At 41.9% G+C, this 26509-nt stretch overlaps 1 long non-coding RNA gene across 3 annotated transcripts; it reads left to right on the top strand.

The window, feature by feature from the left end:
* Nucleotides 1–6098: 6098 nt before the first annotated feature.
* Nucleotides 6099–25384, top strand: LOC126951426 (uncharacterized). Of its 3 annotated transcripts, none has more exons than XR_007724468.1 (5): nt 6099–6267; nt 7348–7414; nt 8309–8433; nt 13059–13133; nt 25290–25384. It is a non-coding gene; the product is annotated as an uncharacterized LOC126951426 (long non-coding RNA). The 3 variants fall into 3 exon arrangements; XR_007724467.1 differs by having other exon boundaries at nt 7280–7414; XR_007724466.1 differs by lacking the exon at nt 13059–13133 and having other exon boundaries at nt 7280–7414.
* The last annotated feature ends 1125 nt before the right edge of the window (nt 25385–26509 follow it).

Genomic DNA, 26509 nt, shown 5'->3' with positions numbered 1-26509 from the left:
AAGATGTCACTCTGACCAAAGAAGGTGTGACTCTGCAGCTCCCCCCTGACCCAGAGGGCACCCTGAAGGACAGTCACTTCTCCAGAAATCTGGAGTCTACCCAAGACATAGCCTTAAGCCTCATAAGAACAACCTTGTGGGATTTCTTATCCTTCCAACTTTGACTTGGCCAGAAACGTCCTGAGACCAGCATTTTCAGCTAGATTTTAGCACTTCTGCTCTGGCTTCAGCAGCAGCACCAAAGGGTAAAGAGATGTGAGACACTAATAGTATTTCACCCATGCACCCTTAAAATAATCTAGGCTTCCTGGGAATGGTCAATGTTAGTTCTGTTTAAGTTTCAAATGGAGGTGAAGTGGCAATGGGTCTCCTGAGCTTTCTCCTTTTCTGCACAAAGGCCATGGAGTCAACTTTTGGCTCCAACAAGAGAGCTAAGCACTTTGGAAATCAGGAAAAGAATCAGATGATGGGCTTCTCTATTTATCCTTTGAAAACATCTTTTTAAAAACTTTGTTGTGCTATACACAAATGGCTCTGAGGTGAAGTGAAATAGGTGCAATCTCTGTTCCTTTAAGGGATTCCTAGTCTGGACCAGTAAAGTGATAAATTATAATACAGTGGCATGGCAGAAATGGAGTTGCCTACATGCTTATGTGATGAGCCATTCTCCCTCCTTTCTTGTGAACGGAACTTCAATTTTCTTCTTGTTTAGCCTTCTCTGCCTTGGTGGATCAATTGTGATTGGTCTAAATCAGACACAAATCTGATGCCCTTTTCCAGTGACCAGCCTAGGGGTGGGTATAACACCCAGTTCTGGCCAGTGAGACTTCAGGGCAAGTCTTCTAGACAACTGAAAGGGAGAAATCCCTGTTAAAAGGTACTTTAAAGAGGCAACCTTTTGTTTCTTCATCCATTCTTCCTGCTTAAGATGCTGTTGTGTAAGAATTTGATGCTTAAAATTGGAGAAGCCATTTTGTGTCTCAGAGGAGGGCCATAGACAGCAATTGTGGATGAGAAAGTAGATAAATGGGTGCCTGGGCCCCTGATGCCATCATTGAGCCACAAAGGCAAACCTGAGACCCACCTATCATCTAACTTCCTGTTAAGAAAATAAGCATCCTTCAATTTGAGCCATGGCTAGTCAGAATTTTTTTAATTGCAGCCAAAAACATCCCTAAATGTTAAAAATTAGGAGAGAGCTTAAACAATGTATATGCTACTAAATTCCTGGGAGAGTCATAGAAGGCTGCAAGGTCTTGAAGGATGAGTGGAGGTCACCAGGTGGAGAAACAGGGGAAAGCATTCCAGGCAGAGGCAGGAGCTTGAACAATGGAGTAGAGATATGGGGGGTGGGGGGTAATATTGTTTGGATGTCCCCAATCAAATCTTATCTTGAATTGTAGCTCCCATAATTCCCATTGAGGGATCTAGTGGGAGATAACTGAATTATGGCGGTGGTTTCCCTCATATTGTTCTCGTGGTAGTGAGTAAGTCTCACCAGGTCTGATGGTTTTATAAGGAGAAACCTCTTTCACCTGGCAATCACTCTCTTTGCCTGCTGCCATCTATGTAAGATGTGACTTGCTCCTCCTTGCCTTCTGCCATAATGTGAGGCTTCCCCAGCTACGTGGAACTGTAAATCCAGTTAAACTTCTTTCTTTTCTAAATTGACCAGTCTTGGGTATGTCTTTATCAGCAGCATGAAAATTGACTAATATAGTAAATTGGTACTAGTAGAGTGAGGTGCTGCTGTAGACACCCAAAAATGTGGAAGCGGATTTGCAATTGGGTAACAGGCAGTGGTTGGAACAATTTGGAGGGCTCAGAGGAAGATAGAAAAATGTGGGAAGGTTTGGAACTTCCTAGAGACTTGTTGAATGACTTTGACCAAAATGCTGATAATGATATAGACAATGAAATCTGGTCTGAGGTGGTTTCAGATGGAGATGAGGAGCTTGTTGGGAACTGGAGCAAAGGTGACTCTTGCTATGTTTTAGCAAAGAGACTGGTGGCATTTTTTCCCTGCCATAGAGATTTGTGGGACTTTGAACTTGAGAGAGATGATTTAAGGCATCCGGTGGAAGAAATTTCTAAGCAGCAAAGCATTCAAGAGGTGACTTGGATGCTGTTAAACACATTCAGTTTTATAAGGGAAGCAAAGCGTAAAAGTTTGGAAAATTTGCAGCTTGACAATTCAATAGAAAAGAAAATCCCATTTTCTGAGGTGTGCCTGTGGGTGCACAGAAGTCAAGAATTGGGGTTTGGGAATCTCCGTCCAGATTTCAGAGCATGTATGGAAATGCCTGGATGTCTAGGCAGAAGTATGCTATAGGGGCAGGGCTCTTATGAAGAACCTCTGCTAGGGCAGTGTGGAAGGGAAATGTGGGGTCACAGCCCCCACACAGAGTTCCTACTGGGGCACTGCCTAGTGGAGCTGTGAGAAGAGGGTCACCCTCCAGACACCAGAAATGATAGATCCATTGACAGTTTGCACCATGTGCCTGGAAAAGCCACAAACACTCAATGCCAGCCAATGAAAGCACCTGGGAGGGAGGCTGTATTCTGCAAAGCCACAGGAGCAGAGATGCCCAAGCCATGGGAACCCAACTTTTGCATCAGCATGACCTAGATGTGAGACATACAGTCAAAGGGGATCATTTTGGAGCATTAAGATTTGACTGCCCTACTGCATTTCACACTTGTGTGGGGCCTGTAGCCCCTTTGTTTTGGCCAATTTATCCCATTTGGAACAGCTACATTTACCCAACACTTGTACCTAGGAAGTAACTAACTTGCTTTTGATTTTACAGGCTCACAGGTGGAACGGACTTGCCTTGTTTCAGATGAGACTTTGGACTATGGACTTTTGAGTTAATGCTGAAATGAGTTAAGAATTCGGGGGACTGTTAGGAAGGCATGATTGGTTTTGAAATGTTAGGACATGAGATTTGGGAGAGGTAATGGGTGGAATGATATAGTTTGGCTGTGTGCCCACCCAAATCTCATCTTGAATTGTAGCTCCCATAATTCCCATTGTTGTGGGAGGAACCTTGTGGCAGATAATTGAATCATGGTGGTGGTTTCCCCCATGGTTTCCCCCATACTGTTCTCATGGTAGTGAATCACCATGATCTGATGGTTTTTGATCTGATGGTCAGTTCTTGATTTTTGTGTGCCCACAGGCTCAACACCATGTGGAAGCTACCAAAGCTTGAGGCTTGCACCCTCTGAAACCCCAGCCCGAGCTCTACATTGGCACCTTTCAGTCACGCTGGAGCAGCTGGGACACAGGGTACCAAGTACCTAGGCTGCATGCCTCAGAAAATGGGATTTTCTTTTCTATCAAATTGTCAAGCTGCAAAAATCACCAGATGTGATGGTTTTTAAAGGAGAAACCTCTTTCACTTGGCACTCACTTTTTGCCTGCTGCCATCCATGTAAGATGTGACTTGCTCCTCCTTGCCTTTTGCCATGATTGTGAGGCTTCCCCAGACACATGGAATTTAAGTCCAATTAAACCTCTTTCTTTTGTAAATTGCCCAGTCTCAGGTATGTCTTTATCAGCAGTATGAAAATGGACTAATACAGGGGGCATGTTATATTTGGACATGATGGAAGTTCGGTATGGTTGGAATACAGACCAAGGTGGGAGTGATGAGAGAGGATTTATTCAGAGTAAAAGCTACAGTGCTTTAACAAAAGATAGTGGCTTAAAAGATGTAAAAGCTTACCTCTCTCTCATGGAACAGTTCTAATGTGGGTGACCCAGGCTGTCAGGGTAGGACTGCCCTGTGTGGTGGTCCAGTTAAACTTCTTTCTTTTGCAAATTGGCCAGTCTTGGGTATGTCTTTATCAGCAGCATGAAAATTGACTGTGTGGTGGTCCAGAGACTCAGGTTTCTTGCCTGTATTACTTCCTCATCTCCTTGAGTATGGCCCTAAACTGCCCGATCCAGGGAATCTCCAGTTCCCATCCTCCTCAGGGAAGAGGATAAGAAACTAGAGAAATATGTATCTGATGTATGAAGGCCCCCCATGAACATGGCACCAACATACTTCATGTTTGCTGATTTTCAATGAGCAAGAATTTAGTCATTAGCCACAGCTAGTGCAGGGAGGTCTAGGAAACCACAAGCTGTGTGGCCACCTAGCAAGCTCTCTTCAGGCAGGGAGAAGCTCTGAAGAACTGAGGGCAGCTTTTAGCTCGATGTATGGATAAAGGCTTCCATACTTAGAATTGGCCAAAAGCCAACATGTTTAATGATGAAGTCAGCTTCTCTTCATCAGAGATATTCAAGCAGAACCTGGACAGCAGCTGTGCAGATGCCTTGTAAAGCGGACTGGTAATGAAGCAGTGGACTGGACTAGAGGACCCCTGCCATGTCTAAGGCCCTTGGATTTGGCACTTGCTACATCTCTCTCTCTCAACAGTGGTGTGATATGGGTCAATTGGGCAGCCTGAGCCTGGAGACAAGATCAGTTAAGAGGCTGAGCCAAACTGTGAGGAGGTGCCATGAAGACAAAAAGGAAGGAATGTTTGTGAGCAATAATGGAGAGGAAGAGCCATAGTTCTTAGTGTCTGATAGGTTGTCAGGGGCAGGTTTAGGAAACCAGAAGAGTTAATGATGATCCCAAGTTTTCCAGCCTGCGTACGTGCAAGACATCACCAAGCCTCTAGCAGAGATAGATGAGGCCTATGGCATGTTGATCAGGCAGCTGAAAATGTGAGTAGGGAACGGGTGAAGAGGTCCAGGCTGGGGGATTTAGACTTGGGAATTGTCCAAATACATATGATTTTTTTTTTTTTTTGAGATGGAGTTTTGCTCTGTTGCCCAGGCTGGAGTGCAGTGGCACGATCTCGGCTCACTGCAACCTCCGACTCCCGGGTTTAAGCAATTCTCCTGTTTCAGCCTCCCGAGTAGCTGGGATTACAGGTGCCCACCACCACGCCCAGCTAATTTTTGTATTTTTAGTAGAGACAGGGTTTCACCATGCTGGCCAGGCTGGTCTCAAACTCCTGACCTCAAGCGATCTGCCCGCTTCGGCCTCCCAAAGTGCTGGGATTACAGGCATGAGCCACTGCACCTGGCCCATATGAATTTTAAAAACAGGAATTGGTAAGATCACCAAGAAAAAAAGTAAGGAGCAGAAATGGTTAACCTGGGATTTACAGGCTCCTGTAGGGTCCATGAATGCACATTGTGTGCTTGTGTTTGTGTGTGTCTGTGTGTGAGTGTGTTTTCATCAGATTCTCAAAAGGACCTGGGACTTAGAATCACAGCTGTAGGAAAAGAATGTTCCTTCAGGGAGAAGAGAACTTGGGGAAACTATTATTCACAGGTGCCAAAGGGAACAATCACTCCAGAAAGAGGATGTTTGCAATTTCAGATGTTCCTTCGATGTCCTGTGGCCTATAAGAATCGAGAAATGGTCATTGGATTGGCCAACTGGAGACCTTTACGAAAGCCACCTCCGTCCGTGGGAGAGGGTGCAATTCAGATCCCAAACTGAGGTGAGGACCGGGCCAGGAGTGTGGGCCGCCCTCTCAACAAATCTGCTTATGAGAGGAAGTGATGGACCAGATGCTTAAGGGGTAGGGACTAGATTTTGCCTTACGGAGGACAAGTCAGTCCCTGAAGAGAAGCCGCGGAGAGGGACGCAGAAGCACAGTGGGACGCAAGGGTCTCGGGGAAAGTGGGCTTGCGAAGAGGTGCCGGGGCGTTCGCCGGAGGTGCAGGGAGGCCGTTGGGATTCCGCCAGGAGAAACGAGAGTGCGCGAAGAAGCTTCACACAAACGGCCTTGACCTCCCCTGCCCAGAGTTGGGGTCAGAGGTGCACTCGGGGTCTGATCCTCCCGGAGGTGTTTGAAACGCTGGCGTGCGGTGCGAGATGGGGGCGAAAGCGTAAGAGCCCGCTGGGCCGCGGCCAGGCCCGGGACCCTGGCTATACCGCGCGCAGGAGCAGCTCCACCTGGAAGCTGGGCCCACGGGACTGAGCCGTGCGCTGATTGGCCGGCGCAGCGTCGCGTGCGTCAGTTGCCCGCCGCCGCGTGGCCGAGGAGTAGCTTGGGCGTTCGTGGGGCCCCCACACCAGTTCCTCAGTGCCTCCGCCTGTGATGTGATTAGCCGAGACCTGTGCCTTTAAGGCGTGCCCCCTTCCTCGGCCCTTCCCCCTCCAATTACAGCACTAATTTCAGTAATGGAGCATTAATAGAGTAATGGGCGAGTGAGGCTGGCCTGAAGGAACTGTGGAGCTCAGCACAAATTGAGTAAATAAACCATGTATTAGATTTCTAAACAATACTTTTAGTCTAGTCTCCAGGGAAAGAGAGTCTTCAAGACTTACTTAAGTCATCCCTGCAAAGTGTATGTAAAAGAAGCCTCCTTTCAGAGCTTGGTTGTTTGTAGAAGCAGGAAATCTCCCTCTCTCATCCCAGGGATGGGAGAGGTAAGATAGCTGTTGTTCCCACATTTTCCCTTTCTTGTTATTTTCCAATTTTTTTTCTTACTTTGACAGAGGTATGGGAGGCGAGAATCTCCAAGGATGCTTCCCGCCTGGGGACCCTGGCAGGGGTGGTGGAGGCGGACGTCTCCCCGGGAAAGGTAGCTTGCGCAGATATTGATGATGTATAGGAAGTGGGGGCAGGGGCCAGAAAGGGGAGAAACTTGGGGAGAAAGAGGGAGAATTACTAGCAGATGACCTTATTATGGAGAATGAGGCTGTTGCCTCTACTACTTGGCAATGTGTTATAGGGATGACTTTAAGAAGACTAAAGAATAATAACATGTTACAATAAGAAGGACTGCATCTGTGTTGCTTTAATGGGTAATGGAAAGAAGGGTCTGGGTGTCAGAAGATCAAAGATATGGTCTCAGATCTCTTACTTACTAGCTGTAGGACCTTGGACAAACAATCTTACCTTCCTGTGCCTCAGTTTCCTTATCTGTAAAAAGGGAAGAGTGGTATCTTTCTGCCTGCTCCCCAGGGTCATTAGGAGGGCTAGAGGAGAGTGTGTGTTAGTTGCTGGACAGGTGTGTCCTCTGTGCTTCCGATGTCCATGCAGCCCAGCTTCAGCCTCTGAGGGCAGGGAGGAGGTGATTCTGGGCTATAAGGTTTGGGCAAAGGTAGGAAATCCCTGAAATATTAGTTTAGGGTTATGAAACGTTAACACATTCTTCACCTGCTCTGTGTTCATGATGGTGACACTCTGAAGCTGTGAAATAGGATTTGAATATTGTTGCTAAAATATGTCCTGACTTAGTTTGCTCCTGTTGCCTAAGCAAGCCCTGAATGTGGGCTGAGGGCTGTGACTTGAAGTACCTGAGAAGGGCTCCCCGTCTTCCACAAGGGCCCTGATGACTCCAGAAAGGCTGATTTACAGTGCGATATTTGCCGTGACTGTGAAGACTCTTTAGGTAAGGCATTGATAGCCAACAGCTGCTTCTGCTAAATCTTCTAAACATTCTGGGTGTCCCACTTGCTAGAGAGCAGCCACTGAAGGAAAGTTCCTCATGAACCTGTGGTCTGCATGAAGTGGGGGAGGGAAGCAAAAGACAATAGGAAGGAAGCAAGTGAGTTCTGGTACGTTCTCCATCTTAGAGGTTAAGAGCTTGGGTTCTGGACACAAAGTTAGGTTTTAATCCTGCCCTGCCCTGCCACTACCTGGCTCTGTGACTACTATAGCTTGGATATTCGACCATTCAACTCTCACGTTGAGATTTGATCCCCAGTGTTGGAGGTGGGGCCTGATGGGAGATGTTTGGGTTATGGAGGTAGACCTCTTATAAATAGATGAGTGCTCTCTTTTGGGGGTAGGGGATGGTGAGTGAATTCTCAGTCCATTAGTTCCCTTGAGAGCTGGTTGTTAAAAGCAGCCTGGTATCTTCCCACTCTGTTTCTTGCTTCCTCTTTCACCATGTGATCTCTGCACACCCTGGCTCCCCTTCACCTTCTGTCATGAGTGGAAGCGGCCAGAAGCCCTCACCAGAAGCAGATGCTGGTGTCATGCTTCTCATACAGCCTGCAGAACCATGAGCCAAATAAATTTCTTTCCTTGTAAATCACCCAGCAACAGGTATTCCTTCGTAGCAATACTAAACGGACTAAGACAGTGACCCTGGGTGAATTTCATCTCACCCCTGGGCAGCAGTTTCCTATGTGCTGGTGTGTGTGATGCCTGTCTTAAAGGGCTATGGTGAGGATTCAGTGACAAATACAGGACTTGACATATCACACAAGTTACTGTCATTTTATGCCTCTGTCTTTGAGCTTTTAATGGCAGTTATGTTTTTTCTTCCTTCTAACCCTAGTAGATATACAAATAAAGACAAGAGAAGAAAGAAGGAAGGAGTATCTATCTGATTGATGGGGGAAGAGTCTGGATTTCTAGCAAGTCTCATCACCTTTAGTGGCCTAAGAGCTGAGTTCCCACTTGGTGAGGACCAGTGTTCTTACCTGGATTTTTTTAATTGATTCATATTCGGTGTACATATTTTCAGGGTATGTGTAATGATTTGATATATTCATATGTAATCAAATCAGGATAATTGAGGCATCCATCATCTTAAATATTTATCTTTACACTAGGAACATTGAATTATTCTCTACTAGTTATTTTGAAATGGACAATTAATGTTAACTATAGTCACTCTACTGATCTATCAAAAATATTAGCAAAGTATTCCTTTTATTTATCCTTTTTTAGAAATGGAGTCTTGCTATTTTGCCCAGGTTGGCCTCAAACTCCTGGGCTCAAGCAATTTTCCCACCTCAGCCTCCTGAGTAGCTGGGATTACAGGTGTGAGCCACCACACCTCTTACCTGGATTTGTGAGAGTAGTATTTGGTATAGAGACTGTGGATAAAATAGGATTCTCTCTCTCCGCGCACTCCATGGCCTCTCTGTGTTTCTTTCCAAGATGTTCATTTGAACTGATACTCATCTTGTCAACACTGCTCAACTAGAGTGACAGATTCTTTCTGACGTGGGGCCCAGGTATGGATCAGGGAACCCAAAGTGACATGCAAGCCCAAGATACACTGCACCCTGACGGCTGCCGGGTTGTGACCACTTCTAGGGCATCAGTGTAGGGATGGAGGAACTGGCCTTGTCTGAGAGGCCACACCAGGGAATTCAGCCTCAGGGACTTCAGGACATCTTAAACATACAAGGCACATGGAAGAGGGAAAAGGCTGGAAAAACAGGGTAAAGGTGAACATTAAAAAATAAACAAACAAAAATCAGGGGGAGAAGAGACTGGAGTCTAAACTTTTACTGGCATCTTGACCTTGTTTCTAGTCTTGTCATTATGAACTGACCTCAGAAGAGTCACCTCACCTTTCTGAGTCTGTTTTCTCCCAGCACAGTTAATCATCTGAATCTTTTGCATCGAACAATCCATGCTTTGCATGCATGAAGGTTTGGCTTTTAGCACAAAGAAGTGAATTTGAGTCTTGAGTCTGATAAAGACCTCACATGCCTCAGAGGTTCTGCCTCTGACCTGGTCCTGGGGACCCCTGATCCTTCCTGTGGTTCCTTGTCAGCTGCAAGCATAGACCCAAGTTACTAGAGGGTGGATATCACACCATTTCCCTTTTAGTGGCTGGCTTAGGTGGGCCTCCCAGCCTGCTGGTGTCTCAGATTCTTAGGCATAAAAATAATCATGACCCTGGGAGAAGATACTTTGCTACATACATTTCTTTAGGAAGATAAAAATCCAAATCTGCATGTGATTTTCATTCTTTATAAAACAATACAGCCTTAAAGTACTTGCTCTAATTGGGTTCCTACTGGGTAACAAACCCTAGAAAATAGCAAATGTATACAATAAATCACAATACATCTCATATAGCAACTCTGAAGTTTTAGTATTTTGCCCAAATTCACCTTACTAGGATAGAAAGGTCTGATTCACCCAACCTGAAAACTGAAAAAGCATTCTTCTGGAGATACCCAAATTCAAACTCTAAAATATCTGTCCCTTGAGGAGAGAAGGAAAACACATTTTTAGTCATGCCCTCTGGCTGTCAGTCTGAAATCCTAATCACACCTGGCCTTAGAGAAACTTTGGTAGACATTTGATAACTGTTGACTTGAGTGGAATCTAAAACTCACTGACAAGCAAGACAAAGGCCTTCTAGGTAATGCTTATATTAATGGGCCAAATGAAGAAAGGACCACTCTTTGGGCCTGTGGCCCGTGGGGTGATTTGAGGTGGTTGCCCAGGCACTTTGAAACATTGTTTGAAAACCCTATGGCCTGGAGAGTGTCTGAGGCCTGCCCCAATACTAATATGCATCCGGTTCTATGAGAATGGAACTAAATGACCTTGGAAGAGCTGTGTATTCCAGGAGAATTGTGTTGTAGTGGACCACCGAGCATGCCTCCAAAGCTGCCAGGCCAAGACCCCAGAGACACTTGTGGTTCCGTTGCCAACTGGCTCAGGGAATCAGCTCAGACTCCTCCCTCAACTCTCTTTCTTGTTGGTCTCTTCTTCCAGCTGATGGCTCCGGTTTTATTCTGTGGCCCCACACCTGGTCCTGCCCAGCCCTTCAGGGAGGCCTCTTAGTTGGATAAGATACTGGCTGTGTGGCCTCCACGTGGTTCTTGGACATTGACCCTCAGCTTTCTGTATACTCCTCAATATGCTTCCCAGTGCAATTCCACACACCTCCTCACCCTCATACCCCCAGCCTTCTATAGAGGGCTTGGGAAGTCTCTGCCATAGGACTGTGGACGGAACTTCAAAATTAAAAAAGAGATTGGGTTTGATACCTAAAAGCAGTAGGATTTTGTCATATTCTTAAGTGATGGCTAAAACTCAATCTTGGTTGACTCTACACAAAGAGAATATAGAGTGGAGATTAAAAATCTGTGCCATACACTCAGATGGCCAAGGCTCATTTCTTGGCTCAGCCACTTACTCTGTGGCCATGAGCAGGCTGTTTCTCCTCTCTGAGCTTCAGTTTTTCATCTCAAAACGGGAAATACTAATTCCTACCTTACTGAGCTCTCCTGAGTGTTTGTGAGAGGAAGCAAGCCTAGTACCTGCCCTGTAGAAGAAATTTCGTGAATGTTCCTTTTCTTCCCTTTGTTAGACCAACATCAAGAGATGGTCTCCATACTTAGTTTTTGAGGATCCATCGTTGAGGAAACAGTAATAACTTTCTTCATTCCCATTAAGCATACTGAGCATAGGAGGCCTGATGGATACAGGAGCCAGAAGTTTGAAATAATTGATTAGGTTTATTTTAACTTTGTAGAGGTTTTCAGATTTCAGTGACTTAACTGACTTAAGGTGTCAAGTGTTGGGCCTCCTCCCTTATGATAAAAGCCCCAGAGTTTTGTCCATGGGGCCATGTAATACCACAACAGATGTGTTATCATGAGGCTGCACTTAGTACCCTGATTGGCACTGCCTTTAAAACAAAACAACTTCTTAATAGGAGAAATTTTAAGCATTGACAATAGTCGAGTAACAGTGTGATGAACTCCACGTAGCCATCACGGGGACAATCTGGTTTCATCCATATTCTTACCCACTTGCCCCCAACACCCAAATATTTTAAAGCAAATCTCAGACTTCATATTATTACATAAATATTTCCATATGTAGTTGTAAAATAGGACTGTTTTTCAAACATAACCACAGTACATTTTCACCTCTAAAATTATTACAGTAATTCCTTAATGTCTAGTGAATTCTTCTCCTTTTCCCTCTCTCTCACTTTCTACTTTGCATATATAGTTTGTTCAAGTTGGAAGCCAAGTAATGTTCATACATAGTATTATAATTGCTTAGTTTTTCACATGGGCCGCTTTTTTTCTTGTATTAAAAAAAGACAATTTTTTAGAAGAGTTTTAGGGTCACAGCAAAGTTGAGCAGGAAGTACAGAGAGTTTCCATATACTCCCCTGCCCCCCATATACACAGCCTCCCCATCTATCAACATCTCACACTAGAATGGAACATTTGTTGCAGTCCATGATCCTATATTGGGACATCATCATTATCCAAAGTCCATAGTTTACATTAGAGTTCACTTTTGGTGCTGTTCATTCTATGGGTTTGGGCAAGTATTTGCTTAACATGGATCTACCATTGTAGTATTACACAGAGTTGTTTCACTGTCCTAAAAATATGCTGTGCTGTGCCTAGTCATCCTTCTCTCCCCACACATAATCTCTGACAGCCACTGATCATTTTATTCTCTCCATAGTTTCACCTTTCCCAAATGTCATAGAGTTGGAATTATATAGTGTGTAGCCTTTTCAGATTGGTGTCTTTCACTTAGTAATGTGCACTTAAGGCTCCTCCATGTCTTTACATGGCTTGATAGCACATTACTTTTTAGCAGTGAGTAATATTCCATTGTATGAGTGTACTAGAGTTTAATCCTTCACCTATTAAAGGACATCTTGGTTGTTTCCAAGTTTTGGTAATTATAAATAAAGCTTCTATAAACATCCATGTGCATGTTTTTGTGTGGGCATATATTTTCAACTCATTTGGGTAAACACCAAGAAATGTGATTGCTGGACCGTATGGTAAAAGTATGTTTAGTTTTATAAGAACCCACCAAACTGTCTTCCAAAGTGCCTGTGCATTTTACATTTTCACCTGCAGTGAACGAGAGTCCCTGCTGTTCTGTGTCCTTATCAGCATTTGGTGTTTTCAGTATGAATTGCTTTGTAATTTATAGGTTTTTGATCTTACTCTTTTTACCTTTCAGTTTCTTTGTTGAAGAAAGCAATGATTTGTCCTTTAGCGTTTCCCAGGGACTAGCGTTTGCTTATTGTATCCCCATGGTGTCATTTAGCATGTTTTTATGTCTTTGGATTGCCTGAAAATCAGCATTTAGATCTAGAGCTTGATCAGATTAAAATGTGATATTTTGGGCAAGACCATTTCATAGATGGTGGTGTGCACCCTCATCAGGCGGCACTAAATGATTGTCTCTGTTTTTATGCTATTATAGCCATTGATCGTTGATGCTTAGATATATTAATTTATTCAGATTATGAAATAGTGATATTATATCATCACTTCTTCATTCTTTAGCTGGAAACTGTATAAAGACAAACCTCCCCTCATCAACTATTTGGTTACCCTGAAGTATAGGGTCATACTGATAAGGTGAGATAAATGTTTTATTCTTTCTTTTTTACTTACCAGTGTTAAAAATAATGAATTAGTCTCCTAGAACATATTTGGCATGTTTCAGTCCATTGCAGCAGTTATCATTCCAATCGATGTTCAGATTGCCCCATCTTTGGCCAGTGGGAACCTCTTCAAGACAGCTCCTGAGTCCTTTTGACATGACCCTAGTAGACTCTGCTAACTTCCTTACTATCTGGTATGTCAAGAAGCTCTAGGTTTATCCTGTATGTTTCCTGTCCTAGATCTTGAAGCAGTCTTTTTTCCAAGGTTACTTGTAGTGGGTGACTGCTGCTCTTTGCATCATGTTCTTTAATGTTGATGAAAATGCAAGCTTGGACTATTAGCTAAGCATAGAATTGTATTCATGTTGTAGATGTTTTACACCTGAGGCAGCGTAGGGCATCTTGAAACTCTGAGGGGCATTCCCTGTCTTGGCCATGTTCAGGGGCTTCTGTAAAGACTGTTGCTTATTGGCCGGGTGCAGTGGCTCACACCTGTAATCCCAGCACTTTGGGAGGCTGAGGTGGGCGGATCACAAGGTCAGGAGATCGAGACCATCCTGGCTAACACGGTGAAATCCCATGTCTACTAAAAATACAAAACAATTAGCTGGGCATGGTGGTGGGCACCTGCAGTCTCAGCTACTTGGGAGGCTGAGGCAGGAGAATGGCATGAACCTAGGAGGCAGAGCTTGCAGTGAGCCAAGATCGCACCACTGCACTCCAGCCTGGGCGACAGAGTGACGCTCTGTCTCAAAAAAAAAAAGAAAAAAAAAGACTATTGCTTATTATTTCTTATGAACTAACAGTCAGCTCAGTCTCCTTTTATCATAATATTACAAGTATAATAACAATAACATTCATCAAATTGTAACTGTGTACCAGGTACTTTTTAAATCCTGGTGCATTTAATGCATTTAATGGTGCATTTAATGCATTTTTTAATCCTCCCAACAACCCCATGAGGTAAGTATTATCATTAGTCCTCCCTCTTTACAGATGAAGAAACTAAGAGATTAAACAGCATACTCAAGATGACAGAGGGAGAGAATTGGTAGTGCTGGGGTTTAAGCTGAGTAGAAATAAGTATGGCAATCTACTCTCAGCAGCAAAACAGGCTTGGCCTGGAAGATGTGCCTATAGGGAAAGCTGTTTTTCTTTGTGGTTGAGGAGATTTCAAATGGAAGATGTGTATTTAAGACATGGTAGCAGTGGAGAGAGAAAGACCATAATTCCAGAAGCTGATAAATTGTTGCAGCATCTTTCTAAATCCTCCATGGAAGGTTGACCTAGCTAGTTCTTTGGTCCAGGAACCTTCCTGACCTTGACTCTGAGCTTGTTGCAGGCCTTTAAAGTGGGGGAAAGGCTAGAAAAGGAGAAAGTGGGCATGTGGGAAGAGATTACACCAGGTTTCCTCCAGCAGATGGGTCATGTTCTAATTTATTGATGGCTGCTGTCCCAGTGGAGCCCATTGCACTGTCAGAATTGCATTTGTTGAGCCTGGCAGAGAGACAAACCATGCCTATGTATACACCTTAGTCTCTGAAGCCAGCACTTTTTTCTTTAACGGCCCTTTGATGTGTTACAGGATCCTAATTAGGGCATTTCAATAAATCAGTCCCTTGGGCATTGACACTTCAACACAGGCCTAATTTGCTAAGCACTGGTAGACATTAACCAGTTGTTGAAAATTTGCTGTGACATTCCTTAAAGACTCATGTGGGAATCCTAGTCCCACGTGAGGACCTGGATGCCAGATTCTGGCCTTGAGTGTATGTACCCAAAGGTTGATCTCAGATATTCCATGACTAATAATACCACTCACAGGCCTTTAGTGGATTAAGCTATTGTTTGCCTAACACTCCAGGGTAGACAGAGATATGTAAGTGTTAAGTGGCAGCCTCATGGCTCCAAGTTTCCTGTGGTTACTGCCCATCCTTCAGGATTAATTTGGTGCCTATCTTTTTAGAGAGTCAATCGTCCCATGCATTCCTTATTCATAACTTCCTGCTACAACTGGCGAGACACCAGGATACTCATTCGTTGTCTGCTAGGCCCGAAAGGGGGAAAAATGGGTGTGGAGAATTATAGAGGAAGGAAGGGAATTAGGGATGTCTTATCTTCAGAGAGTAAGGCTAGCCTTCCTCTGCATAGGATAAGAATGGCAAGATTTAGCCTCACTGGCATCCTGCATGTCCAGCCTGGGATGGCACAGTGCAAGAAGGATGTGACACATGTAAGGATGAGACACATGTAAGAATGAGACCACTCATCTGATACGAGTGGTGCACTAGCACCTGGGCAAGTGAAATTATAATACCAAGATTTTTTTTTTTTAGACCTTGTTCTAAAAGGCCCTGTGCCCATGACTTTAAATGCAATATTTTATTTAAACTAAAAGGCCCTGCTCTCATGACTTTAAATGCAACATTTTATTTAAACTTCCTGCAGTCCTACATGGAGTAGAAATTACTATTATTTACATTTTACAAGGGATGAAATTGAGGCCAGAGAGGTGAACCCCCCGCCAACCATGCAACTAGCAAGAGGCTTAGGTAGGCTAGTGCTGAACTCTGAATTATGCACATTGAAGGAGCCATTTCCAACCTGTCCCAGGGAGAGCAGCTGTGAGTGTGATGGCTGGACACTGGACCCTGCACAAGCCCTGAAGGACCAGTTATGAAACTCTCTCATCAAAGTCTGGTGCAATAAAGTGGTTTAGGAATGAAGTTATTCCAGAGGGAAAAGCCTGGATCTGCTCTAATTTATATTTAAAAAGCAGATGATTTTCAAACTTTAATTCCTATGAGCCAGACACTACTTGCATTTCATCTCACCACTGATCCTGGTATACCTGTGGATCTCTTCATCGTGTCTCATGCACAGGGTGCTTAGCTTCCATCTGTCTTGTTAGCCATTGCTTTTGTTTCTGCTATCCTTTCTTACATACATCTCTGTTTGGTGTTGACAAATGAGTCAGGCCCTGTGCTGGCTGAGAACAGTACTGAGAGCAACAGGCAGGTTTCTGCTATCGATGTGAGCCTAGGCTGGGGCCGGGTCCCAGCGTAGTGCTGTGCTTATGAGCAAGGCCTGGGTCAGATTGTCCAGGTTCAATCCTAGCTCTGCCCGGTATCAACCTCTTTGAGTCTTGGTGGTTCTGTCATCTGTAGAATGGGGAAAATAATATGACCTACTTAACTGGGAACAGCAAAGATTAAATGAGATAATTCATTTGAAAACTTGACCCAGTCTCAAGTGTAGAGTAAGCTCAAACAGATATCAACTGTTAGTGTTTTCTGACTTTCTGGGCTTACCCTCTTTTCATGACAGCCAGGGGTTCCTGGTTTACTGGCCCTGCCTCTTGAATCTGTGTTTGATTGATGATCCTCTAACAACATGGTCTTGGTGTTAAACTTGCCCAGGTTACAGTACAGGATCTCACATTCCCCAGCTAGTCCACAACTTGGGGCAGCTGACCTGGGTACTCCTGCATCCAGACCCTGCTTGCCCGTGGGCTCATCTCCTGCCCATCTTTGTCAGGCACCATAGTTATCTCCACCTCAAATAATATATTTGCAGTTTTCCACAGGATTGGTGACATATTTTTACATTGGCTGGAATCTTCTTGCCATTTCTTTGATTTCCTCTTTTGAAATAGAAAGATCATTTTATAACTTGACAGAACTGGATGAAATGCCTATTTCACATACTCTGTCTCAGGCTCTAATGTTATTTGGCACTGTGTGAAGAATACAATGTGGGAACATGGGATGACCCATGTTCCTCTGTAGAATATTGCTCTCGCTTCTGTGTCCCCACAAGCTGTGCTCACTCTTGCCTCTGTGCCTTTGTTGGCTGCTTTCCTAGCCTGGGCTGCCTTTCTGTGTCAGCTGCTTTCTTTCTTCAATGCGCATCTCAAAGTTTTATTCTGGCTGTGGAGCTGTGGCACCTTCCACCCATGCTTGATTTCTTTCCTCCCTGTATAAGTGGAGTACTCATTGCAACCCATAACCTGATACTTTTCATGCACTTGCTTATGTTCAGATTATTCAGCAAACCTCCTAATATTTTCCAAGCCTTGTGCTAAGTATTTTTCACATATATTGCCTCTTTTAATCCTTACAATAACCCTGACAGTAGATATTATTAATTTACCTACAATGTATATGTGACAATTGAGGTTAGATTCAATAGCTTAAATAACTTATCCATTAAGAAAATGAAGTCCAGGTGTGGTAGCTCACGCTTATAATCCCAGTGCTTTGGGAGGCCAAGGCAGGAGGATCGCTTAAGACCAGGTGTTTAAGACCAGCCTGGACAACATAGTGAGTCCCCGTCTCTACAAAAATAAAAATAGAAGACAATTAGTTAAGCATGGTGGTGTGTGAATGTAGTTTCAGCTACTTGGGAGGCTGAGGTGAAAGGATCACTTGAGCCTAGGAGTTGGCTGCAGTTAGCTGTGATCATGCCATCACATTCTAATCTGGGTGACAGAGACCCCCATCTCTAAAAAGAAAAAAAAAAAGATAAGCCACCAACTGGGAGAAAATATTTGCAAATCTTATTTCTAATGTGTATCCTGAAAATATAAACAACCTTTATATTTCAGCAGTAAGAAGACAGATAGTTCAACTTCAAATGGGCCAGATTTGAATAGGCATTTTTCTCAAGAAGATGTGTGCATGGCTAGTTAGAGCATGAAAATATGTTCAATATCATTAGCCATTAGGAAAATGCAAATCAAAACCACAATAAGATACTATTACACCCACTAGAATAGCTATAATTGAAAAGAGAGGCTAGGCATAGTGGCTCATGCCTGTAATCCCAGAACTTTGGAGGCCAGGCAGGTGGATCACCTGAGGTCAGGAGTTCAAGAACAGCCTGGCCAACATGGTGAAGCCCCAGGAGTCTCTACTAAAAATACAAAAATTAGCTGGGCCTAGTGGTGGTCACCTGTAATCCCAGCTACTCAGGAGGCTGAGGCAGGAGAATCGCTTGAACCTGGGAGGTGGAGGTTGCTGTGAGCGGAGATTGCACCATTGCACTCCAGCCTGGGCAACAAGAGTGAAACTCTGTCTCAAAAAAAAAAAAAAAAAAAAGAAAAAAGAAAAAGAAAAGAGAGATAATAACCGATTATAAAGATGTGGAAACTAGAACCTTCATGCATTGCTGGTGTGAATGTAAAATGGTAGAATCATTTCGAAAAAGAGTTTGGAGGTTTCTTAAAAAGTTAGGTATTTAGCTTACAACTCAACAAATCTACTCCTAGGGATTTACCCAAGATAAATTACATATATCCACACAATAATTTACATGTGAATGTTCATAGAAGCATTTTCATAATAGGCCCAAACTGAAACAATCTAAATACACATCAGCTGGTAAATGGATAAACAAAATGTGGCATATTCATAAAATGGCATACAATTTAGCAATCTAAAGGAATGAATGTATGCTAATACATGCTACAACAGGGATGGCACTCAAAAATATTATGCTAAGTGAAAGAAGCCAGACACAAATGACTACATGTTGTATGCCTCCATTTATATGACTTTCTAGAAAAGATAAATCTATGGAAACAAAAAGCATTCAGTGGGTGTCCAGAGCTAGAGTGAGAAAGAGGATTGCCTACAAGTGGTCACGAGGGAACTTTCGTGGGGTAATGGAAATGTTCTAAAACCAGATGGAGGTGATGTTTGCACAACTCTATAACTTTACTATGATAACTTTACTGAACTGTATACTTCCAATTGGTAGATTTTATGGTATATAAATTATGCTATTTTGTTAAAAAAAGAAATAACTTGTAATGACATTTTGAAAATAACTTGTTCAAGATCTCACAAGTAGCAGAGTAGGGATTCGAACAGAACCTTCCTTCATTGCTCTTCTTGCCAGCCTCTGCCCTTTGCTGCGTGTGTATGGCTTGTCTCCCAACAGAAGGAAAGCTCTTTAAGAACAAGGAGCATGCCTTTACATCTTCAGGACTTTCTCAAGTGTCCTCAACAATTATGTGGAACCGAGTTGATAGCACAACATAATATAATGGGATTATTCTGTACCAGAAGGAACAGCATAGGGCTGCTATTTCTCCAAATGCTGCCTGGAGTGTTGAGACAGAAGGGGTAGATAGTCCATCAAAGGCATGCCGCCTGAAGAACAATGTAGTGACAGGGCTGCCTGACAGCAAGAGACAAAGAGCTGTGCTGTTGAACACTGCCCAGAGCAACCTGTCTCTTCCTGCTCAGCCCAGCAGACTGTAAATGGACCACAAAAGGCTGCTGGAAAGAGGACAAGAGCTTAAGAATTTGCTGAATGTGTTACCCTTGATAGCAAGAGTAAACCCGAATGACCTTCCTGGGACACACAGTAGAGCTCATTAGAATATAGGCCAGACCTGAATCCAGGCAGGGAGGTGAAAATAAGTATTTGAAGACATTGGAGTAGGCTCACACATATTTGACCAACTCAAATTTTTCCAACTTTGTTGGAAACCAGTATTAAAATCAGTTGTTCCTAACTTAAGGTGTTATAAGGAAAATTTGTCTACAACTTGAAAACAGGCAAATAGAACTGCTTGCTGGGCAAGCAGTTCAGTGACTTGCTGGGCATTGTCTGGCATAACCTATAAGGAGTGCACTTTTGATTGGCTCTCCACTGATTAGGCTTATTTTATAGCCATAGGGGTAGAAGTTGGCTTATAGAAAATTTGATAATAATGCCAATGATTCTTGTCCACAGCAAAGCAAGCGATTTAGAAAAGCAGCAGATTTAGAAAAGATAGTCCTAAACATTACATCTTATTGCCCTTTCAGATGTTAACCAGTTTTGCATCTATTATTAACTTTAATTCAACATTCCTGACTGCCTTTAGATACCTCTGTTCTTCAGGTTCTCCTTTGAACCAGTGTGAACAACTTATGGGTTCTCCCATTAATTACAGGAGTCATAGTTTTAACTTTTTGACTATTACATTTTAAGAGTGTGCATTGTAACAGTTCAGGTTCATTGCTATGGAGACCACAATTTCTAAACTAAATGTGGTAGTCTAGCATCTTATCAGACAATTAAAGAAATCCCTACCTTCCTACAATCCTGAAAGTCTTCTGTTGCTTCTCTATCAGTCTGACAGGTGCTACTTTCTTTACCAAGAATCTTCCTCTAACCTTTAGACTGAGCTCGATGTCTTTGTTCTATGAACTGTCTTCACTTGCTTTTCTCGCAGCACTTAGCATAGGCACAGCCACCTGAAAAATGGTAAAACTCCAGTGAAGTCAGAACAGTTACTGAGGTAGAAAAGGTAGAAAATTTTGTTAAAGATCTATTGTTAAAGGTACTGGATCCAGAGAAACTTAGAGACAAGTTATTTCAAATCATCAAAAACACATAATTCCTGTGTTATTAAAAGCAAAAAGGAAGGGAAATGGAAATCTTTTCCATTTCTTTTAGAAAACTCGATAACCCTGATACCAAAACTTGACATATTAGAACCCAAAAGAGAGCCAGGTATAGATGAAATATAAAATTATAGTAGTCTGTGATGGCTGAAACTGAGGGGCAACTTCATTGGATTGAAGGATGCAAAGTATTGACTCTGGGTTTGTCTGTGAGAGTGTTGCCAAAGGAGATTAATGTTTGAGTGAGTGGGCTGGGAAAGGCAGATCCACCCTTAATCTGGTGGGCACAATATAATCAGCTGCCAGCAAATGTAAAGCAGGCAGAAAAACATGAAAAGATGAGACTGGCTTAGCCTCCCAGCCTACATCTTTCTCCCATGCTGTATGCCTCCTGCCCTCGAACACTGGACTCCAAGTTCTTCAGTTTTGAGATTTGGGTTGGCTCTCTTTGCTTCTCAAACTTGCTGACAACCTGTTGTTTGAACTTGTGATCATGTAAGTTAATACTTAATAAACTCCCATATATATATATATGAAATTCTAAATATTAAGCAAACATCAAATCGTCTGAGGAGAAACTATTAGAGGTAGAAGGGAAAACTAAGATTTTGATTATAACAAGACTTTCATATATATATAGTTATATATAGATATATAGATAGATCATATACATATGAAAGTCTTGTTATAATCATATATATATTTCATATATATATATGAATATCATATATATATGATAAATACTTTGCATCCTTCAATCCAATCAAGTTGACATTCAGTATTAACCATCACAGACTATCACTTATCATTTTATATTTCATCTATAGTTGGCTCTCTTTTGGGTTCTAATATGTCAAGTTTTGGTATCAGGGTTATAGAGTTTTCTAAAAGAAATGGCAAAGATTTCCATTTCCCTTCCTTTTTGCTTTTACTAACACGGGAATTATGTGTTCTTTGATGATTTGAGATAGATATATATGTATCTCTTATTCTGTCCCTCTAGGGAACCCTGACTAATACATAATCACACATGAATTACTAGTAAATCAAAACTAGAGCTATATTTAAAAAAATACTATGACGAAGTAAGTTTATTCTAGAAATACAAGAATGATACAATTTCAGGAAATTGATTAATGTAATCAATCATATTACTAGAACAAAGAAAATTACTAGTACTAGTATTAAAGACATTTGATGAAATTCAACATCCATTCTTGATTTAAAAAAAAAATTCTTAGAGAGAAATAAAGATTTTTAACCTAATTAAGAATACTGGCCGGGTGTGGTGGCTCATGCACTGTAATCCCAGCACTTTGGGAGGCCGAGGTGGGCAGATCACTTGAGGTCAGGAATTTGAGACCAGCCTGGGCAACATGGTAAAACCCTGTCTCTACTAAAAATACAAAAATTATCTGGGCATGGTGGTGTGTGCCTGTAGTCCCAGCTACTCAGGAGGCTGAGGCAGGAGAATCACTTGAACCCAGAGTTGGGGGTTGCAGTGAGCCAAGACCATGCCATTGCACTCCAGCCTGGGTGACAGAGCGAGACTCGTCAAAAAAAAAAAAAAAAAAAAAAAAAAAAAGTCCTGAAATTAATAGTATAAAAGTAAAAATATTTCTCTTCAAGTTAAAAACAAGGCAAAGGAAGATACTTACTATAACAATTATTATTAAGTATTGCTTTTAAAGTTTAAAGAATGGCAATAAGGTAAGAAAACAAAATCAGAGGTATAAATGTTGATACAGAGGAAAAAATAAAAAAGACTTTACAGAAGACAATCTATCTGGAAAGACTAATAAATTCATATATAAAGAATATTGAGTAAAGTGGCTTATTAAAAACATGTACAGAAAAATAGCTTTTTAATACTAGAGCAATAACCAGTGAGAAAATAAATACAAATAAAGGAAAAAATCCTATTAAATGGTAATTAAACTATAAGATATCTAGGAATAAATTCAATAGGAAATGTTCAGGACATATATAAGGAATCTATAACATGCTTTATTAAATTCTAGACACATGATATCCCTGTATAGGGAATGTTTATAATGATCTATTTTGTCACCAAGTTAATCTATAAATGTTATGCAATCTCACTAAAACCTCAATGGGATTTTTTTTTTTTTTTTTTTTTTTTTTTTTGAGATTGGCAGTCTCACTATGTTGCCCAGGCTGGTCTCGAACTCTTGGGCTCAAGTGAATCTCCTGCCCTGGCCTCCCAAAGTGCTGAGATTACAGGCATGAGCAACCAATACCTGGCCCTCAATGGAGATTTATAAGAAAATGTGAACATATGATTCACATGTGTTCCTGAAATAATAAACATAGGAGAGTAAATGAGAATTTTTAGCAAAATGTATAATGAGGAGAGAATTACCTATCCTGATATCAAAACAATTTTTAAAACAGCATGGTACTGGTGTAGAGAGACAAACCCGATGAAAAAATAGAAAGTTTAGAAAGAGATTCAAGTTTAGATAAGGACAAGGCATTTCACATCAGTGACAATGGTAGTTTGATTTGACTGGGAAAGGGCACGTAATTCAACAAATACTTTTGAGACAAATTGCTTACTATATGGAAAAATGAAACACTCTATTTTGCACTCTAAAGAGAGCAAAATAAGGCCTACATGATTTAAAAACAAAAAGCAAAATAGAAAAAAATGTATACACACACACATACACACACACACACACATACACACACATAGAGTCTTGGTATATATAAAATGTCACTAATCCTGATGCAAGCAGAGAGAAAACATGAAGGAAAACATTAGTTTGATTTTTAAAATATTCTATATAGCAGAGAACACAATAAGTAAAACTGAAGGGCACAGGATAAACTAAAAAAAGTAAAACTCATCTAAATGTTATTTGCTTGGATAAAGAAGTCTTATAAGTGTTGGACATCATCCATCCAGTAACTATTGAGCACTTATTTTTGCCAGGCACAGTTATAGGTGCCCCAGAGACCTAAATGAACAAACAGACATACATCCTTCCATCATGGGGCTTACCTCATCAGGCAACTTATTTAAACAAATTTAAATAAAAATGAAAAACAAGAAAAAGACCGTCATTAGCAAAGGAATGTGAATGAAAATGTTTTAGTTTTTCCCTGTTTTAATCAGTAGAGATTTTAAAAAGTTGATTATACTCCACATCATCAAGGATATGGGAAACATGTTTTCATATGTTTCTGGGAGAAATATAAATTGGAAGAACTTTCTGGAAGGCTGTTTGGCAATCTTAAGAAGGTTGACCAGCAATTCCCCTTCTAAGAATTTATACCAAGTAAATAAAAAGATAATTGCAACAACAATTTAACTACAAGAATATTTATTGTTTATAAGACCAAAATGTTGGAAACAGTCTAAATTTGATATACACACACAATGAGTAACACATAAAAATTGTATCATGGAAGAGTAATGATACAGAAATATTGTTAAATGAAAATATATAGTATATACTGGATTGATTCCATTTTAAATAGAAAATATACTGCTTAAAACTAGAAAGAGACAATAAAATGTCAATGAAGATTCTGTCTTAATGTGCAATTTTGGATGCTTTTAATTTTCTTTTTTGTATTTTATATGGTACAGGTTTTGTAATTTTAAAATAGTGTTGTTTCTTTAAAGTTAATGTACAGATTAAAGATATCTATGTGCCTTAGAGATTTTATATTTTATTGGGTCTGATATAATTATTGCAGATGCAGTTCCTTCAAAACTGCGTTAATTCTCTCAGGTTAGAGCAAAGGCTGCCAGAAAGAAGGGATCGGCAGGGCCAGGTGAAGGGAATGAGGTGAATTGTGCAAGACAGAGTCAGATACTGCCTTTACTTACAATTATGATAATTTGTTCATCATCGTTATTTTTCCTTTATTTATTTATTTATTTATGTATTTATGTATTTATTTATTTATTTGTTTGTTTGTTTGTTTGTTTAGAGATGGAGTCTTGCTCTGTCCTGCAGGCTGTAGTGCAGTGGCGCAATCTTTACTCACTGCAAGCTCCGCTTCCCGGGTTCACACCATTCTCGTGCCTCAGCCTCCCGAGTAGCTGGGACTACAGGCACCTGCCACCATGCCACGCCCAGCTAATTTTTTGTATTTTTAGTAGAGACGGGATTTCACCGTGTTAGCAAGGATGGTCTCGATCTCCTGACCTCATGATCCACCTGCCTCAGCCTCCCAAAGTGCTGGGATTACAGATGCGAGCCACTGCCCCTGGCCTCATTTTGATTTTTAAAATATTGCATTAATATTTTTTCTTGAATACTGAGTTTTTTGGCATCCCTTGCACTTTGCACCTGAGATGTGTACCTAACTTACCTCACCCTAGCCTCAGCCCTGCTTATCAGCAGCCCTCTGCACCCTCCATGCTCCCCAAACAGCATCTCTTCATGTCCTACATCTGCCTCCTGTCCATCAGCTGCAGTGCCCTCCTGGCAACACAGAACCAAGCCTGGATGCTCTGGGTAGAGTAGGGATGGCAGCAATCCCAGCCATTCATGGAACATTTCCTTTGGCCTGGGTTCTGTGCAAAATACTTTATCAACATTATCTTATTCAGTCCTCACAATAGCTGGATATGTTGGGTAGCAGAGACTGATGTGCATCTCCTTATATCATTGTTTCCTTTCCATAGTAGTCTTTCCCAATTGCATCTGGGTATGTAGACATCCAAAATAAAGACTTCATGTCTCTTGCAGCCACATGTGGTCATGTGATTAAGCTCCAGTGAAAGAAGATAAAGAAGAGTTTTGTGCAGTTTGCAGACATGTCTATAAAGGGGAAGACCATTCCCTTCTTCCCCGTTTTCCTAATTCCTCTGTGTGGAATGTGAGTGTGAAGACTGGAGCTGGAGTTCCATCTGCAAACAGAAGATGAGAGCCACAAACTGAAGATGGTGAAGCAAATAGGTGAAAGAAGACAGAGTCCTTCCTGATATGGGGTTGCCATACCCCACCTGGACTGCTATGTTTACATGAGCTAGAAATAAACTTCTATTTTGTTAAAACTACTGTTGTCTTAAATTACCTGCCATTTGCAGACAACCTAGTCCTAATTCATTCACATATTACAATTACGTCCATTTTGTAGATGAGAAAACTGGGATTCAGAGAAGTTAAGCACCCTTCACAAGATTACACAACTATTAAGTGGCAGATCAGAATCTGAAACCAGGATGTCTGACTCCAATGTCCCACCTCTTAATCCTGTGCTGTTAAACTTCTGTGCCCCAGGAAAATTTCCAAATCTGAGTAAAGGGCTTGCAGGCCTAGAGTTTGGATACTCACACCTCTATTTTTCTCCAGCCAAATTCCTAAACCCTTTGGTAGCTTCAGGGATTGGATCACATGCCATTTTCAGAGCCTGTTGAAAGACTAGAAATCCCTTGGAAATGTCTTAGTTACTACCCATATGTATTTTTCTCAGGCCAGTGTGTGGTCCCAGCACTGTTGGTTTGCATCAGGACTTGAGGATCATTCATCATTGTTACCCAGGACAAAAGTTACTCTGCTCTTCCTACAATGAGTGGTGGGAGTGGCATGCTGGGGAGGTCTGCATCTTTGCTGACAGTTCAATCAGAAATCCCACTGCTTTAAAAGTCTCATGGAAAACCCAGTTTCAGCCTTGCAACACCGGGTAGCCCTGTGGCATTTTGACATTGGGTGTCTCTGCATTGTTGAAGTAACTCAGCACATCGCCATGCATTTATCCTCTTAGGTCAATGCTAGGGGAAGTTCCTCACTTCTGCTTCTACAGTAACTGATGTCTGGTGCATCAGCTGAATACATTTCAGGCTTATAAGCAGTTCCCCTGGGTCTACAGGCAAAAAAGCTTTTCACCATCCCCACCTCCCCCATGAGTGACCAATGTCTCAGCATTAATGCATCTGATGGCACTGAGCCTTAGTGGCCTGAGGGAG

The sequence above is a fragment of the Macaca thibetana genome, chromosome 3, assembly GCF_024542745.1.
Source record: "Macaca thibetana thibetana isolate TM-01 chromosome 3, ASM2454274v1, whole genome shotgun sequence".
Classification (NCBI taxonomy): Eukaryota; Metazoa; Chordata; class Mammalia; order Primates; family Cercopithecidae; genus Macaca; species Macaca thibetana.
Note: the sequence above shows the minus strand (reverse complement) of the source record. Positions and strands in the feature narration are given on the sequence as shown.